The 16,675-nt window shown below is 37.5% G+C and overlaps 1 non-coding gene across 1 annotated transcript; it reads left to right on the forward strand.

The window, feature by feature from the left end:
- The first annotated feature begins 10,410 nt into the window (after nt 1-10,410).
- Nucleotides 10,411-10,517, forward strand: LOC127125186 (small nucleolar RNA R71). The gene has a single exon (XR_007804639.1). It is a non-coding gene; the product is annotated as a small nucleolar RNA R71 (small nucleolar RNA).
- Nucleotides 10,518-16,675: the final 6,158 nt, after the last annotated feature.

Raw genomic sequence — 16,675 nt, forward strand, 5'->3', positions numbered from 1 at the left:
CATGGTCACTAAGCCTCCCACTGAGATTGGTCCATGGTCTTCCTGTGGTATACGGTACAAATTAGCTATCAAAAAGGTAACGGTGTTAACAGGTCGGGCTTGTGATGCACAATACATTATAAAGAGTTCGTCTTTAAACACAAAGGTTCTGTTCTGTTCCTTTCCAAATAAGGTGTGAGCTAGGATCTTATGAAACTAACGAATGGCAGGGTTATGGATGTTCTCTAAATGCATAAGGTCTGGCTCGGGATGGTCGTTTCCTGTGATGCTACCCCAAAAGAGATCTAATTCATGGTCTACAAGTCTGTCTTCCTAGGTAATGGTAAAGGTATCAGGACCATTAGGGCATCCTAGGAGTTCAGCCATTTCTCTATGGGTATAGCGGTAGTCATTATCAAACAACCTAAAGGTGATTAGGCCTTTGTTAAATCACATACCATGGTTTGGCAGGTACACTAGGGAGCTTAGAAATTCTAAAGTTAACCTACTGTAGGAACTAAATTTTCTTTTGATAGCAAAGGTGTCCCAACCTAGTGGGTTAATTAGGAACACAACACTGTCTCGTATACCTAATTTGGTCATGGTGCGTCCATCTGGGTATAAGGTTAGTGTCATTTATCTCTGAGCTAGAGCCTCAAACTGTCTCCTTTGAGCTATGCCTCTGAATACTATATCCATGAGTAAGACCCCAATTTTGACCCTAAGATTCCTCATGCAATTTCATCATAAGCATTAGCATTGGGATCATACCTTGGCATCCTCCTTACCCCTCTTTCATTAGGTTTGTTTTGGGAGAGATCATCAAGCACTATATGATTGTATCATACTTGTATTTTATCATTTTACTAACCAAAATACCAAAAATATGTCTTTGTGTTTGCTTAACTCTTTTGTAGGTAGGGCATGATCTCCATTGATCTATCAAGTTCATATCTAGGGTTTGAGACCCTCATGACAAAGAGAACCACCATGAATTGATACAATAAGGGTATAAGCATCATATATGAGCCCCAATGATCTCTACATGTTATATTGATCAAGTTTTCTTCAAGAGTTTGAGGGTGATTTGCCTTGGAAACCCTAGTTTGACTGGGTATCTTGAGTAACTTCTCGAACAAGCTATATCACCAATTGATCAAATTTCTCAAGGGACACTTCAAATTTCATCATCTTATGCATATATGATCTACCATGAGCCTAGAAATTCAAGAGAATTGAAGGTTAGCAAGTTGGTTGATGGTGGTTGGCCAGATGAATTCATCTGTTCAAAACTGGGTCTCCCTAGACCCTATCTCCTACAATTTTCACCATATGAAATTTATTCCAAGAGAAACGTTACTCTAAATGACATTACAAACAACTTTCATGTTGATACCTAGATCTATTTTTGCTTGGAAAATCATTTTCTATGTTGAAACATTATAGGTCATTTTGTCTAAACCCTAATTTGAAAATCAACTTCCCAAGGCCATAACTTGCTCAACTTTTATGAGATGAAAGATTTACAAGTTGAAAAATCAATTCAATATGTCTACTTAAACTTTTATGTTTGGAGTGAGATCTAATTCAACTTTTATGAGCATGTGATATGAGGCTACATTATAGGTCACTTTTGACCTATACCATTGAACAAGTGATTTTTCCAAACTTCAAAAATGTATAACTCTATCATTTCAAATACAAATGACATGAAATTAGTGACCATTTTTAAGGGCTTTGAAAGAGCTACAGCTTTGATGAAGAAAATTTTCTCATTTGAAGCTCACATAAAAAGTTAAGCAAGGTGGAATATTGAGACATATGGCTTGGCACTTAGAAAAAATTTCAACATGTTGAAATTTCCAAACCTCCACCTCAAAATTCATCATGATACAAGCTTCAAATGGAAAAGTGTTGAACATGGAAGTTGTTCCTCTTGATCTCTCCTTTCCAAAAAGCCCAAATCCATCAATTTTGGATAAGAAATGAATAGGCTGCGCATGGCATGAACATGGTATCATCATTTGGCAAGATTGAACTTCAAACATACATACACATTTTCCTAGCATTCCAACATGACTTCAGCCTTGCTTACACTCAATTATGGATCAGATGGAGTGATTTCATGGGCCTGTACACGCCCATACACCCATGCATCACACATTGCTAATTTTGGAAGTTCACTTCAAGTGTGCAAATATCAATTGAATTGGCTATAAATAGAGCCCTCTTGCATCAGAACTTCAGACATTCGCGCCAGCTTTGATCCCAAACCTCTAACCCTCTCATTCCAAAGGATAATCCTGAGAATTTAATTTGAAATTGAGTTTGAATTCTCACTGTTTTGTGATTCAAAACTCCAGGGATCCAAGACCTTTTATACATTCCATTTTACTTCTGCAAGCATTTAGAGTGAGATGAAGCACGACGCAAGGCAAGAACAATTGAATCCAAACCTACATTGAAGGTATTTTTCATGATTTTTCATCTCTTCGATTCTCTCTCAATCTTGCTCAATTCTCTTGATTCTTTGGTTGTCTGAAGTCCTACCAATGTAGGCAAGAAGATTGAGTTGCTTTGAGGCTAAATCGAAGTAACTCAGTTCATGTACCTCAAATTTCAACTCCATGTATCTCTCAATATACTTGGAGTTAGGATGAATTGAGGTCAGATTAGTGCTCTACTCCATTTTTTCTTTCAGATCATATCCTCCTTTTTCATTTTTTTAATGGTGATGAGTGAACCAGTCCGGCCAGGGTCGCCGGAGAAGACGACCAGACTTTGGACGCCGGTGATGTGCTGGCTTGGTTCTAACCCATTGATCTCATTTGATTTGTTTTAATCACGAGCTTGCATTGTAATTACCTTTCATGTGGCGCATTGATTCAAGACAACAATGAAACGCGCGCTGGTGGCCACTTGATCTGCCACCTCAATTTATGAGGGAGATCAAGTGGCTCACGTTTTTTGGTTATTTTCTGATTTTCTTTTATTCCTTTATTCATATTAATTATAATATTGATCCAAAAAATATGAGTTTCACCAAAAAAATTCAAAAAATTTCCTCTTTCATATTCTGAATTAAAATTATTTTTTGGATCATTATTAATATTTTTCATGATTTAATTGATTTTTCATTTGTTTTTAATTGTTTAAAAATACTTTTAAATGTCTAAAAATTATGAATTTTTTTCTCCAAGGTCCTTTGACCTTGTTTGACCTATGATAAATCTCATGGTCATTTCTTTGGTGTTTTGATGAGGTTTTAGGAATTGGGCAAACCATATTTAATTTAAATGCCTTATTTTAGTATTTTTGATTTGATTAAATGCCAAATAATTTTGTTGACCAATTGTGATGACTTGTTTGAGTTTAACTATTGTTGTTAGGCCTTGGTCAAGGCTGATTTGACTTTGTTGAGTTAATATCATTGGATTTAGGGGATTGATGGAATGTACATTCCATCTCCCAAAATGAATGGATGATATTAATTTGGTAAAAGTCCTCCTTTGAACAATTTGTGTTTTGATCCATTCCCCTGCCACTTCATCTCATTCTCTTTCTTCATTCATTCATTTCATTTGGCCTATGATGTCTCAAGATCCTAATTCTAGTTGATTGAAAAATTAACATAAGTATGGATGAGATTAGGCCACACCTTTTGCATATTCTTTTTGTGTTTGGTATGTTTCATGGGCATAGTTCATAATACTATGTCTCTAACATGCATTAACACCAAAATTCTATTGCCCGACCTCAAATAGTTGTGACTTTTATATAAGTCCAATAACAATTGCTTAACATAGCGCTAAATTTGTGACATAAAAGGCATATCATTCTAGTTAGTGAGATTTTAAGTCTCACCTCTTTCATGGTATTATGTGGAAACTTGGCCTTTTTTCCTTCCTTTGGAAGATGTCTTGGTTCAAAGATCCATGCTTGTGATAAGTGGGTTGAGTGTTCTCCAAAGAATGTCTAAAAATGAAAAACAAAAGCAAAACAATACTAACTTCTAACTCATTAACAACTAACTTTTAATTTCAAGCCATTTACTTTAATGTCATTTAATTCTAGCTTTTTATACATTTACCATTGTTCATATCATTCTAATTATTTATGTTAATATAATTTTCACTTTATCCACTTGGACCATATTGTGTGATATATTTTATTTGTGTATACTTTGTTTGTTTGTATGGTCTTCGACCATTAATGTACATAATAACAACCAAAATCCTAAAAGACTTTTGTGTGGACTGTTGGCTTGATCTTGGACAAATGGACTTAGAATTTAGGCAACATTCCTATGCTAAAGGACTTGGCCAATGCCAACTTATTGAGAAACCAAGTGCTTGCAATTTGAAATTTCATCTGATACATCATTCAAGATCCTTATGAGTTCATCTGCAACATGATCATTGTGAAGCTGTTATTTTGAACCTGTGACTTATGAAACTCATCTCTTATATGGGCTACTTTGAGGAAAATCATGGAATGGATAAGTTTGGATGTGGCCATCTTTATTTGATGCATTGCTCTTCAAGATAATATAATTGTGAATTTGTGTGTTGCTTGATTCTAAAAGTCCAAGGGAATTCTGGGTTTCTATTGACATTCTTGTCTATTGGATTGGTACCCATTTGGTCAGATCTTTTCAACTCTAAACTTTTAATTTTGTACATAGGATAGTCTCTTCATCTTCTCCCCACTTCTTTAATTTCAAAAACTCTCCCTCCTTTTTCAAAACCGTCTTTGATTGAACTTATTTCGCTCTAAACTTTGACCACTTTTGCAAAAAGGATAGAAACTTTGGCCTTATGCCATTGCATTTTCAAATTTCTTTTCTTAAATAAACTTGTAAATAAACTTAATTATACTTGACTTAAACTTTCAAAAAGCCAAAAAGAACTAACTCATTCAAACCACTTTTAGGCCTTAATGCCTTTCAAACTTAATTTTTGTTAAAAGTAATGCATCCACTTTGAAATTTGTATCACAAACTACGAGGTTTTGATCCCTCATTTTTATGTTGGTATGTAGGCACAAGACCGAAGGTCTTATCAAACACAAAACTATAATTAATGAATTCTTTTCTCATCCCCCCATTCTATTTGTTTGTAAACATCACTTTGTACCAAATACATATGCACACAAAAAGGACTCCCTAGGAGTATCTATGATACTTTGGGTGCTAACACCTTCCCTCTGTGTAACCAACCCCCTTACTTATAATCTATGACATTTTATTTGTTTTGATTTTAAAAATTCTTACCTTTTGGGTTTTGTTCGTACTTTTTCCCTTTTCCCTTGGAAACAATAAAAGCGCGGTGGCGACTTTTGTTATTTGATCTCTAGCTTATTCATAGCTTGATGATCATGAATTTACCGCTACACCATGTAATCTACTTGTTGCAATATGATACTCAGTAGCTAGATAAAATCAAGTAGATAACATCATTAAGTTAGTAATGGTCGATAATAAAGAAAGGTACCAATTAACTTTATGAGAAACAAGAAAGAAAGAAGGAATGAAAATTAAGCAGTAGTAATAATTATAAGTTTGGGTAATGAAATTAAATAGTTAAAGACAGAGTGTGGGTTGTCTCCCACCAAGCGCTTTGTTTATTGTTGTAAGCTCGACAGAAATAGGATAGGTGTTATTCTTTTGAATAGAGCGAAGCTCTGCAAGCTTTAGATTCGCAATAAAATCATTGTTATCAATGTTGTGCTGATGTTTCAAACATTGTCTGTTTACTATGAATGGTTCGCTCGTTTTTCCTTTTATCTCTATTGCTCCATTTGGAAAGATATTGGTAATTTCAAAGGGACCGGACCATCTAGAACGAAGTTTTCCGGGAAAGAGTCTGAGGCGGGAGTTAAATTGAAGTACTTTGTCACCTTCCTTAAACTCTTTCCTTGATATGTGATTGTCGTGCCATTTTTTTGTTCTTTCTTTATAGATTCGGGCATTCTCATACGCATCTAGTCTAAGTTCTTCTAGTTCGTGGATATCTAATATTCTTTTTTCGCCTGCGGCAGTATAATTGAGATTAAGGGTCTTAATGGCCCAATATGCTTTATGTTCTAATTCTACCGGCAGATGACATGATTTTCCATAAACTAGCTTAAAAGGTGTGGTTCCTATTGGGGTCTTATAACCTGTCCTATATGCCCACATGGCTTCTGGTAATTTTGAGGACCAATCTTTCCTAGAAGTGGAAACCGTCTTTTCTAAGATTTGTTTAATTTCTCTATTTGAGACTTCTACTTGCCCACTCATCTGTGGGTGATAGGGTGTTGCGACGCGGTGCCGGACTCCATATTTCAGTAATAGCTTTTCAAAAATCCTTGAAATAAAATGGGAGCCACCATCACTGATGACAAGTCTCGGCACTCCGAATCTAGGGAAGATTATACGCTTAAAGAGTCTAATTACCACTCGTGTGTCATTCGTTGGAAAGGCTATGGCCTCAATCCATTTTGATACGTAATCAACCGTAAAAATGATATACTTGTTACTAAAATAAGATGGGAAAGGTCCCATAAAATCGATTCCCCAAACATCGAAGACTTCTACTTCCAAAATGCCTTTAAGCGGCACTTCGTCGCGTCTAGATATGTTGCTAGTGCATTGACATCGGTCACAATTTAAGATCGCGATGTGGACATCTTTCCACAGAGTGGGACAAAAAAGGCCGGCTTGCAAGATCTTAGGGCAAGTCTTCGAGGTGCTTGCATGTCCTCCATAGGGAGCAGAATGACAGTGGGAGATTACGCTTTCTACCTCATCCTCGGGGACACATCGACGGAAAATATCGTCAGCGCCTTTTTTGAAAAGTAGAGGCTCATCCCAATAGTAATGTTTTTAGATCGTGGAAGAATTTTTTCTTTTGTTGGTAGGTCAAGTCTGGCATAAGCACCCTAGCTGCTAAGTAGTTGACGAAGTCAACGTACCATGGTAGTGTGGTTTTGGTGTGAATTTCTTCCACTACCTCGTTTGTTTTGGTATCCTTATGGGTTAACGCATCTTTAGCTATATTGATTTCCAGTTGGGCTATGAGTCTTTCGTACGGAAAATCATCGTTTATAGGCACTCGTTCAGGTTCAATACCTTCCATTCTTGACAAGTGATTGGCCACGACATTTTCAGTGCCCTTTTTATCCTTGATTTCTAGGTCAAACTCTTGTAATAGTAAGGTCCACCTTAGAAGTCTTGGTTTTGCGTCCTTTTTTCTTAACAGGTACCTAATTGCAGCATGATCGGTATAGATAATTATCTTAGCTCCTACTAGGTAGGAATGAAATTTATCCAGAGCGAACACTCCAGCTAAAAGTTCCTTTTCTATGGTGGCATAGTTCATCTATGCAGGGTCTAGGGTTCTACTTGCATATTATATTGCATGAAGTTTCTTATCCCTTCTTTGTCCTAACACTGCACCTACAACATAGTCACTAGCGTCACACATGATTTCAAAGGGTAATCTCCATTCGGGCGATTGCATGATAGGTGCAGTAATAAGAGTTGTTTACAGTTGTTCAAACGCCGCTAGGCATTTGTCGTCAAAGATGAATTCAACGTCTTTCATCAATAGGCCAGTCAATGGTTTGGTGAATTGCCAGTAGAAACCGACGTGTCCTAAGAAGCTTCGTATTTCTCTTACGGTTTTCGGAGGCTGGAGGTTTTCTATAACTTCTATTTTAGCCTTTTCAACATTAATCCCCTTGTCGGATACTATGTGTCCGAGTACGATTCCTTGTCGGACCATGAAATGGCATTTTCCCAGTTTAGCACGAGGTTCACTTTTACGCATCTTTTTAGTACCATTTGAAGATTCGATAAACAGCCTTCAAAGCTCTGTCCGCATCCAGAGAAATCATCCATGAAGACTTCCATGATGTTATCTATGAAATCAACGAAAATTGACATCATGCATCTTTGGAATGTTGCGAGAGCGTTACACACTCTGAGTGGCATTCGTCAATAAGCGAATGTACCATAGGGGCATGTGAAGGTCATTTTATCTTAGTCGTCGGGATGAATGGGAGTTTGGAAAAATCTCAAATAACCGTCTAGGTAGCAGAAGTGAGAATGCTTAGCTAATCTTTCAAGCATTTGATCGATAAACAGTAAAGGAAAATGATCCTTCCGAGTGGCTTTGTTTAATTTTCTATAATCAATACACATTCTACTTCTGGTGACCACTCTTTGTGCTATATATTCTCCTTTTTCATTATTCACAACTGTGACGCCTCCCTTCTTTGGTACAACATGTACTGGGCTGACCCATTGACTATCGGATATCGGGTAGATAATACCTGCTTCTAACAGTTTTTACACTTCTTTCTTTACTACATCACTCAGAATGGGATTTATCCTTCTTTGATGTTCTCTAGAGGTCTTACTGTCTTCCTCTAGCATTATGTGATGCATGCATATAGAAGGGCTTATTCCTTTTAGATATGAGACATTGTAGCCTAAATCAGTGGGGTATTTTCTCAAAACGTGTATAAGCTTTTCGGTCTCTATCTTCCCTAAGTCTGCATTTACTATTACAAGTCACTCAAGTTCAGTGTCTAGGAATTCGTACCTTATATTTTTGGGTAACATATTAAGTTCTAGGGTTGGTTTCTTTAGGCAAGGCATATGATCGGGCGTTAGTTCTAGGCATTCGCTTAGGTTGTCATCTTGGTATTCCTTACTTAAATTTTCATCTTCAAAACTAGGAGGCCTTGGAATTTTCAGTATTTCGGAGTATGATGTTTGCTCAATCTCCATCTCTCTTATGCATTCGTCGATGACATTTAGTAGACAACAGGTATCGTCTATAGATGGTGCCTTTAGGAATTGTGTCAAAATGAATTCGACTTTTTCCTCACCAACTTCAAAGGTTACCTTGCCTTTCTTAACATCTATAATAGCTCCGGTTGTAGCTAGGAGTGGTCTTCCTAATATGATAGGGATGTTGGAATCCTCTTTTATATCCATGATTATAAAATCAGTAGGAATATAGGATTGTCCTATGCGCATCAGAATGTTTTCTAGCATACCTACAGGAAATTTAACAGAACGATCTGCAAGTTGTATGGACATCCTCGTAGGTCTTAGTTCTCCCATTTTTAGTCTTTCGCATATGGACAAGGGCATTAAACTAATACTGGCTCCTAAGTCGCATAGTGCTTTGTCGATGACAAACTTTCCGATTACATAGGGTATGGAGAAACTACCTGGGTCTTTCAGCTTATGAGGCATATTGTTTTGTATTATAGCGCTACACTCAACAGTAAGTGTAACTATTTCGTTATCCTCTATCTTCTTCTTGTTAGATAAGATTTCTTTGAGAAACTTAACATATGAGGGCATTTGAGTGATGGCTTATGTAAAGGGTATTGTGATATTCAATTGTTTTAGAAGCTCTACAAATTTTTTAAATTTTCCTACACTTTTAGATTTAACAAGTCTTTGAGGATAAGGGATAGGGGGTTTATACAGTGGTGGAGGCACATAAGGTTCTTCTTTCTCTACGGCCTCTTCTTTTTTATCTTCCTCTTGTTCGTCTTCCTTCTCTGTTACCTTACCGGGGTCTTGATGCATGGATGGGTTTTGAGTTCTAGGGTCGGTCCGTCTAGTTCTGTCCCACTTCGTAGTATAATAGAATTTGCATGACCTTTCGGGTTTGGTTGCGGTTGTCCAGGAAATGTGTCTGCAGGAGTAGCAGTAGGTGCTTGTTGTTGAGCCACTTGCGAGATTTGTGTTTCCAACATTTTTTTGTGGGTGACTAATGTATCTACCTTGTTTGCTAACTGCTTGATTTGCTGACTAGTGTGTATGTTTTGATTTGGGTAACTATGAAGTTTTCCATCATTATTTCTAATTTTGATTTCCTATGAGCATTTTGAGTATTTGTGGCAGCTTTATGATATCTTGGTGGTACAGCAGGTGCTTGGTTAGGTGCATACAATGCATTATTGTTTTTGTACGAGAAGTTAGGATGATTCTTCCAACTTGGGTTATAGGTGTTTGAGTAAGGGTTTCCTTGAGCATGGTTTACCTGGTCTGTGGAGGTTCCTGTCAAGAGTTGACATTCTGGGGCAGTATGCCCTTGAACTCCGCATATCTCGCAATTTGGTGCTACGGCAGCCACGGTGGCTGCTAGTGTTATGGTCAAGTTGTCTATCTTTTGAGTAAGAGCATCTACCTTGGCATTAACATGGTGAAGACTAGTTAATTTGTACATGCCCTTCGTTTGAGGTTTCTCTACAGAGGTTCTTTCGCTTCCCCATTGATAATGATTCTGGGTCATACTTTCGATGAGTTGATAGGCCTTATTGTATCGTTTATCCATTAGTGCGCCACCTGCGGCGGCGTCTATTATCAATCTTATATTGTACAAGAGACCATTGTAAAAGGTATGAATGATCAACCATTCTTCTAGACCGTGATGTGGACAAAGCCTCGTCATGTCTTTGCATCTCTCCCAAGCTTCAAAAAGTGATTCATTATCCTTTTGTTTAAACCTGTTTATTTGGGCTCTTAGCATAGCCGTCTTACTAGGTGGGAAACATCGGGCTAAGAAGACTTTCTTCAACTCGTTCCACGTAGTGACAGAGTTGGATGGTAGAGACTAGAGCCAAGTTCTAGCTCTATCTCTTAATGAAAATGGGAAAAGACGTAGTCTTATAGCTTCTGGGATGACACCATTCGCTTTCACTGTGTCTGCGTATTGCAAAAATACTAACAAATGTAGGTTCGGGTCCTCCGTGGGACTACCTAAAAATTGGTTTTGCTATACAGCTGACAACAACGAAGGTTTTAGCTCAAAATTATTGGCCTCAATGGCAGGGGCAGCAATGTTGTTATGTGGTTCATCCTGCGAAGGGATTGCGTAGTACTTAAGAGGACGGTTTTGCACTCCTTCAGCCATCTCTGGTTGAATAACTGATTCAGAAGTAGGGATGTTAAGGTCAGGAATATTTAGCTTGATACAATGTTCTCGTATCAAGTCTCGTATCCGACGTTCTAATCTAAGATAACACTCAGGTTCGTCGAACTGTAGCTTTAATTTCTCGCCTTGAGAGCGAGTACTTGGCATACACTCGACAAATGTAGAAAGGGAAAAAAGAATTGTTTGTCTTAGTCTATACTGGGCAACACTGGAGTTACGATATTGACTAAATTAGTCCCTGGAAACGATTCCAAAACCTTGATCATGACTTAGTAAGTCTATGGGAATCGTGACTGCAAGTGCACAGTCTTATCGCGTAGTTTTAAAGATTATCGAACCCACAAGGACTAATAGTCGAACGTATCATTATCTAATGTTACTATGTAAATCTAAGGCTGATGATCGTTATAAGATTGGAGGGATGAAGAGAAATAGCTATAACGTAAATAGAATATTAATAAAGATATGAGTTAGAAGGGATATCGGTATGTAACGCATCAACCTTCGGGGATCCGATAGATAGTTGGTGTAATCTTATTGGTTAAAATATTCTTCAGTAGAAATTATTTATAGAAAGGACTTAGTCTCACAGTCTCGTTTTTATTGACTCTGACCATACTGCTAAACCAGAATGCTTGGCTCTCGCGGTCTCATTTTGAAATTAAAGTAATTTTTAAATATGAATAAAGTCTAATTAATCCTAAAGCGCTCTCGCTGTGTTTAGGATTAATGTCTAGTTTCAGCTATCTAGTTAAAATCTCAAACTCTCATTCTTGTTGACCGTAACCTTAGTTTGTTTTGTACTCTCGTACGAAAAACAGTTTGATTAAAACAAGAAACTAAAAACCGGAAGAATAAGTTTTATAAAAACTAACACCAATTTTCTAGGGGCGTGTCAACCAGAACAGTAGGCTGACACGGCCACCCGTATCAGCTGACACGGGTCGTGTCAGCCCAAGCCCAAAAATTTAGTTTTTCTCGGGCTTTTTTTCATCGGGCTTTTTAGAGATATTTTTGGACCTGTCCAACTGATGCTGGGAATTTTCACTATAAAAGAGGGACTTCTGCCAAAGGAAAAATCATCTTGGAAGACGGCAAAACACAGTATTGTGAAGCAATCAAGTATTATAGAGAGCAAGGCATTTGGAGAGCTGAAGGTTTTCATGAGCGGGAGAGATTGAAGATCAAAGTCATCCAATTACTTGTAATGTGTAATTTTTATCTTGAATTTCTTTTAAAAAATATGAGTAGCTAAACCCCCCAATGCTAGGGGGTGTCCCTGATTTAGAATTGTAACGATTTGAGTTTACATTTGCATTTATAATATTGTTTTTACGGTAACCTTTTGATGTGTGTATTGCTTTCTCTTTCAAACCAATCAAGATTGATTTGTGGTTATCAATTAGGCTGGACCGTCATTGATAGGGTTTTCATAAGGTTACTCTACAGTAGATATCACCTAGGACTAGGGATACCCTATATGAACTAGAGTATTCTTGATATTATACAGCTTAACTTCACCCTAATTGGCTATGGACATGGAAATTAGGGTAGATTGATTAAAGGTTTTCTCACCAAGGACTTGGGAGAAAATACCCTTAAGAACTGGTAGTAATTGATATTTGTTGATGCAATAGTGACTCAGAGTTGTTACAAGGATAAATCATACACCTTACGTGGCATTGTTCCTTTTTCTCAATAAACCCTTATTTTCATCCTTCTTTACCTTTACTTTTATTATTATATTTTTACACCTAAAAACCAACTTAATACTTTTTGTTTAATTGAATGATAATTTAAACTCAATATTAACGTGCAGTCCTTGAGATCGACATTTGGGGAATTTCCCCATTATTACTATAAAAGGAAAAATAGTACACTTGTTATTTTCCCAATCAATAGCCTACTGGGGAAAATATCAAATAGGATTTACAACTACCGATTACTGGGCAGAAGACCAAAGAGATAATATTCGTCACCGGTTAAAGTGAACATATCAAGGATAAACTCAGAGGAAGAATATTTGTCATCGGTTAGGATGAACATATCAAGGATAGACCACCTGGGTAAATGGGAAGAATATTCGTTATCGGTTAGGGTAAACATATCAAGGATAGACTACCTAACAAAGTAGGAATTATATCTATCGGTTACTGGATAGAATACCAAAAGAGAGAGAAATTCGTCATCGTTTAGGATGAACATATCAAGGATTAACTCTGAGGGGAGAATTAGGATTTATATCTACCGGTTACTAGATAGAATACCAAAAGGGAGAAAATCTGTCATCGGTTAGGATGAACATATCAAGGATTAACTCTCTGGGGAAATGTGAAAACAAATTCGCTGGGGAAATAAAGGAAGTAAATTACTTCTACCGGGTAAATGGGCAGGAGTAAAGTTCTCAAAATCGAGAAGAATATTACCAGTTACTGGGAAATAGACTCTTGGGACCAAAATTATCTATCTAGGTAAGAGCTAGAAAGAAATGGTCAAACAAAGAATCAACCCCATAAGGATATAACTCAGGGCGAGTGGTTCCGTCCAGATAATTAACTGGGGAGGAGACTGAAATAATAATCATCCACGAGGAAACAACTCAGTGGGGAATAAGAAAAGTTAAACTCTTTCTGCCTAAGGGGCCGACACTCTATATTTAAGGAGGACAGACACACCAAATCTGCATAGGGAGATAATATCACCGTAGCAGGGGATCAGAAATAAGGAATCAAATGCAACAAGTGCGTAATGAAATATCTAATGTTGTGCTTTATGCATGAATATGTATGATTGATGATTATGCAGGAAAAACTATCGCAAAGGATACAAACGTCACCGAGTTGAATCATCGCTACAACGCTCGGCTGATCTCGACTAGATGGAAACACCAACTGGAGAAACGTGTTGGGGATGGATGTCAATCACCTGGCTCTGAATATCTCAACCCTGGTTGGGGAAGGAGAAAAATATCTGTGGAGGGTCTAAATTCTGCGGGGATTTTTAGATCAACACCATGTCAAATGGGAGACAACCTTGCAGGGGACCAAATCAAATACTACTCAGGATCAATACTGCCAGGAATCATAAATGAATTATGTCGGGGACTATAGGAGATAGAATTTTGCACGGGGTCCATGCAAACTGTTGAGGATGTGAGCCTCCAACTCATCTAGGGAGGTGATTACAAACTCAGTTGAGGAAAGTTGACTTGCTGTCAGGGAGGAAAAAGTTACCAAACCAACCGCTTGGAGAAGACCAACAATGCTTCGCACTTTAGGACTCACCTGTTCTCAGACTTCTGTTGATATTCTTTACTGAAATTGATCGTTTAAAAGTAATTGCTTTCATTATTATTTAAGAAAAATTATTTTTATTTATTAACTCAAATTTAAAAATTATCATCATAAAATTCAATTCTACTTAGCTGAAAAAATAAATACGAGTAGAAGCAATTGGATAAAAAGCTCAACTTTATTAAATAGAATGGTAGTCTGTAAATGACAAGACTCCATAGATCTTTTACGAAAGTTGAAAAATGGTAATTTATATGGAAAAGGGCTACATTGAATACAATGATCACTAATCCTTCTACCAACTTTAATTTTCGTTGCGCTCTTGGCTTCGGTTGAGAATGATGAATCAGAACTGATTGACTTGCTCAAAACAGATCCAATGACTGGGGACCAACCAAATGCAGTTACTTGCCATAATCCCTAATTTTTGTATAGATCTCTCCAGGGTGGGGTACTCAATCTATCGGGATGAATTTTCTGTGTTTATGTCTCTAACTTTTGCCTAGATCGTCCTTTCGGGTTTTCCATCCACCGAGACGCTAATTTTTGCCTAAGCCGCCCTTTCGGATTTTCAACTTAGCGATCCGTTCTTTTTTTTAGGCGAAGTATTTCTTGACTTAATCGGCATTCATAGGACGAGTGAACTCTTCACCATCCATAGTTGTAAGAATCAAAGCACCGCCTAAAAAGGATCTCTTAACAACATACGGGACTTCATAATTAGGAGTCCATTTTCCCCTAGTATCAGGTTTAAAAGATAGAATCTTCTTGAGCACAAGGTCACCTTATCGGAATACACGAGGCCTGACCTTCTTATCAAAAGCTTTCTTCATTCTCTGTTGATATAACTGACCATGACACGTGTCAGTCAATCTCTTCTCTTCAATCAAATTTAGTTGGTCATATATGGTTTGGCACCATTCAGCTTCTGTCAACTTGGCTTCCATCAAGACACGCAATGATGGGATCTAAACCTCTACTGGGAGCATATATTCCATACCATAAACAAGGGAGAAAGGGGTTGCCCCTATTGAAGTGCAGATGGATGTACAGTACCCATGTAAAGAAAATGGGAGCATCTCATGCCAATCCTTGTATGTTACCACCATCTTCTGAATGATCCTCTTGATGTTCTTGTTCACAGCTTCAACAACCCCATAAATTCTTTGGTCTATAGGGAGAAGAATCATGATGTGCAATCTTAAAGTCTTTGCAAAGAGCTTCCACCATATTATTGTTCAAGTTTGATCCATTGTAAGTAATGATCTTACTTGGCACACCATAACGACATATAATCTGATTCTTGATAAACCTCACAACAACCTTCTTGGTCACATTCACATATGATGTCGCTTCAACCCACTTTGTGAAGTAATCAATAGCCACCAGAATAAAACGATGTTTGTTCAAATCTTTTAGCTCAATCATACCAATCATATCAATTCCCCACATGGAGAAGGGCCATGGAGAGGAAATGACATTTAACAGTGTAGGAGAAACATGAATTTTATCCGCATAAATTTGACACTTGTGGCACTTCTTCACAAACTTGCAACAATCAGATTCCATTATCAGCCAATAGTAACTCGCTCTCAACATCTTCTTAGCCATAACATGTCCATTGGAATGAGTACCAAAGGAACCTTCATGGAATTTAGTCATCAACATGTATGCTTCGTGTCTTTCCACGCATCTGAGCAAAACCATATTGAAGTTTCTCTTATAAAGCACATCACCATTCAGGTAGAAGTTGCCAACTAATCTCCTCAAAGTCTTCTTATCTTTCAAAGATGCCCCAGGCGAGTGAATCTGACTTTGGAGGAAATATTTGATATCAAAATACCACGGCTTTTCATCTTTGACTTCTTCAACAACAAACACGTGAGTTGGCCTATCAAGACGCATCACATTCTAATTGGGAACCTCATTTCAGAATTTTACCACGATCATCGAAGCCAGTGTTGCAAGAGCATCTGCCATCCGGTTTTCATCTCGAGGGATATGATGAAAACTCAACCTTTGTAAAGAAAGTTGAAATCATCCTCGCATAATATCTATATGGTATCAAACCAGGTTGATTCGTCTCCCATTCACCTTTGATCTGATTCCTAACCAAAGTCGAATCCCTATAGACGTCGAGATACTTGATTCTGAGATCAATGGTCCCCTCAAGCCCCATAATGCAAGCTTCATACTCAGCCATATTGTTTGTACACTTGAAAGTTAATCTAGCTGTAAAAGGAAAATGCGTGCCTTGAAGAGTAATAATCACTGCCCCAATGTCATTACCATATGAATTAACAGCTCCATCAAATACCATGCCCCAACGGGAACCATGTTCTGGCCCTTCTTCAAGCAAGGTTTCATCACAATCTTTCATTTTTAAGTACAAAATATCTTCATAAAGAAAATCATACTGCACTGACTGATAATCTTCTATCGGTTGGTGAGCCAAATGGC

Source organism: Lathyrus oleraceus, chromosome 2 (genome assembly GCF_024323335.1).
Source record: "Lathyrus oleraceus cultivar Zhongwan6 chromosome 2, CAAS_Psat_ZW6_1.0, whole genome shotgun sequence".
NCBI classification, from domain to species: domain Eukaryota; kingdom Viridiplantae; phylum Streptophyta; class Magnoliopsida; order Fabales; family Fabaceae; genus Lathyrus; species Lathyrus oleraceus.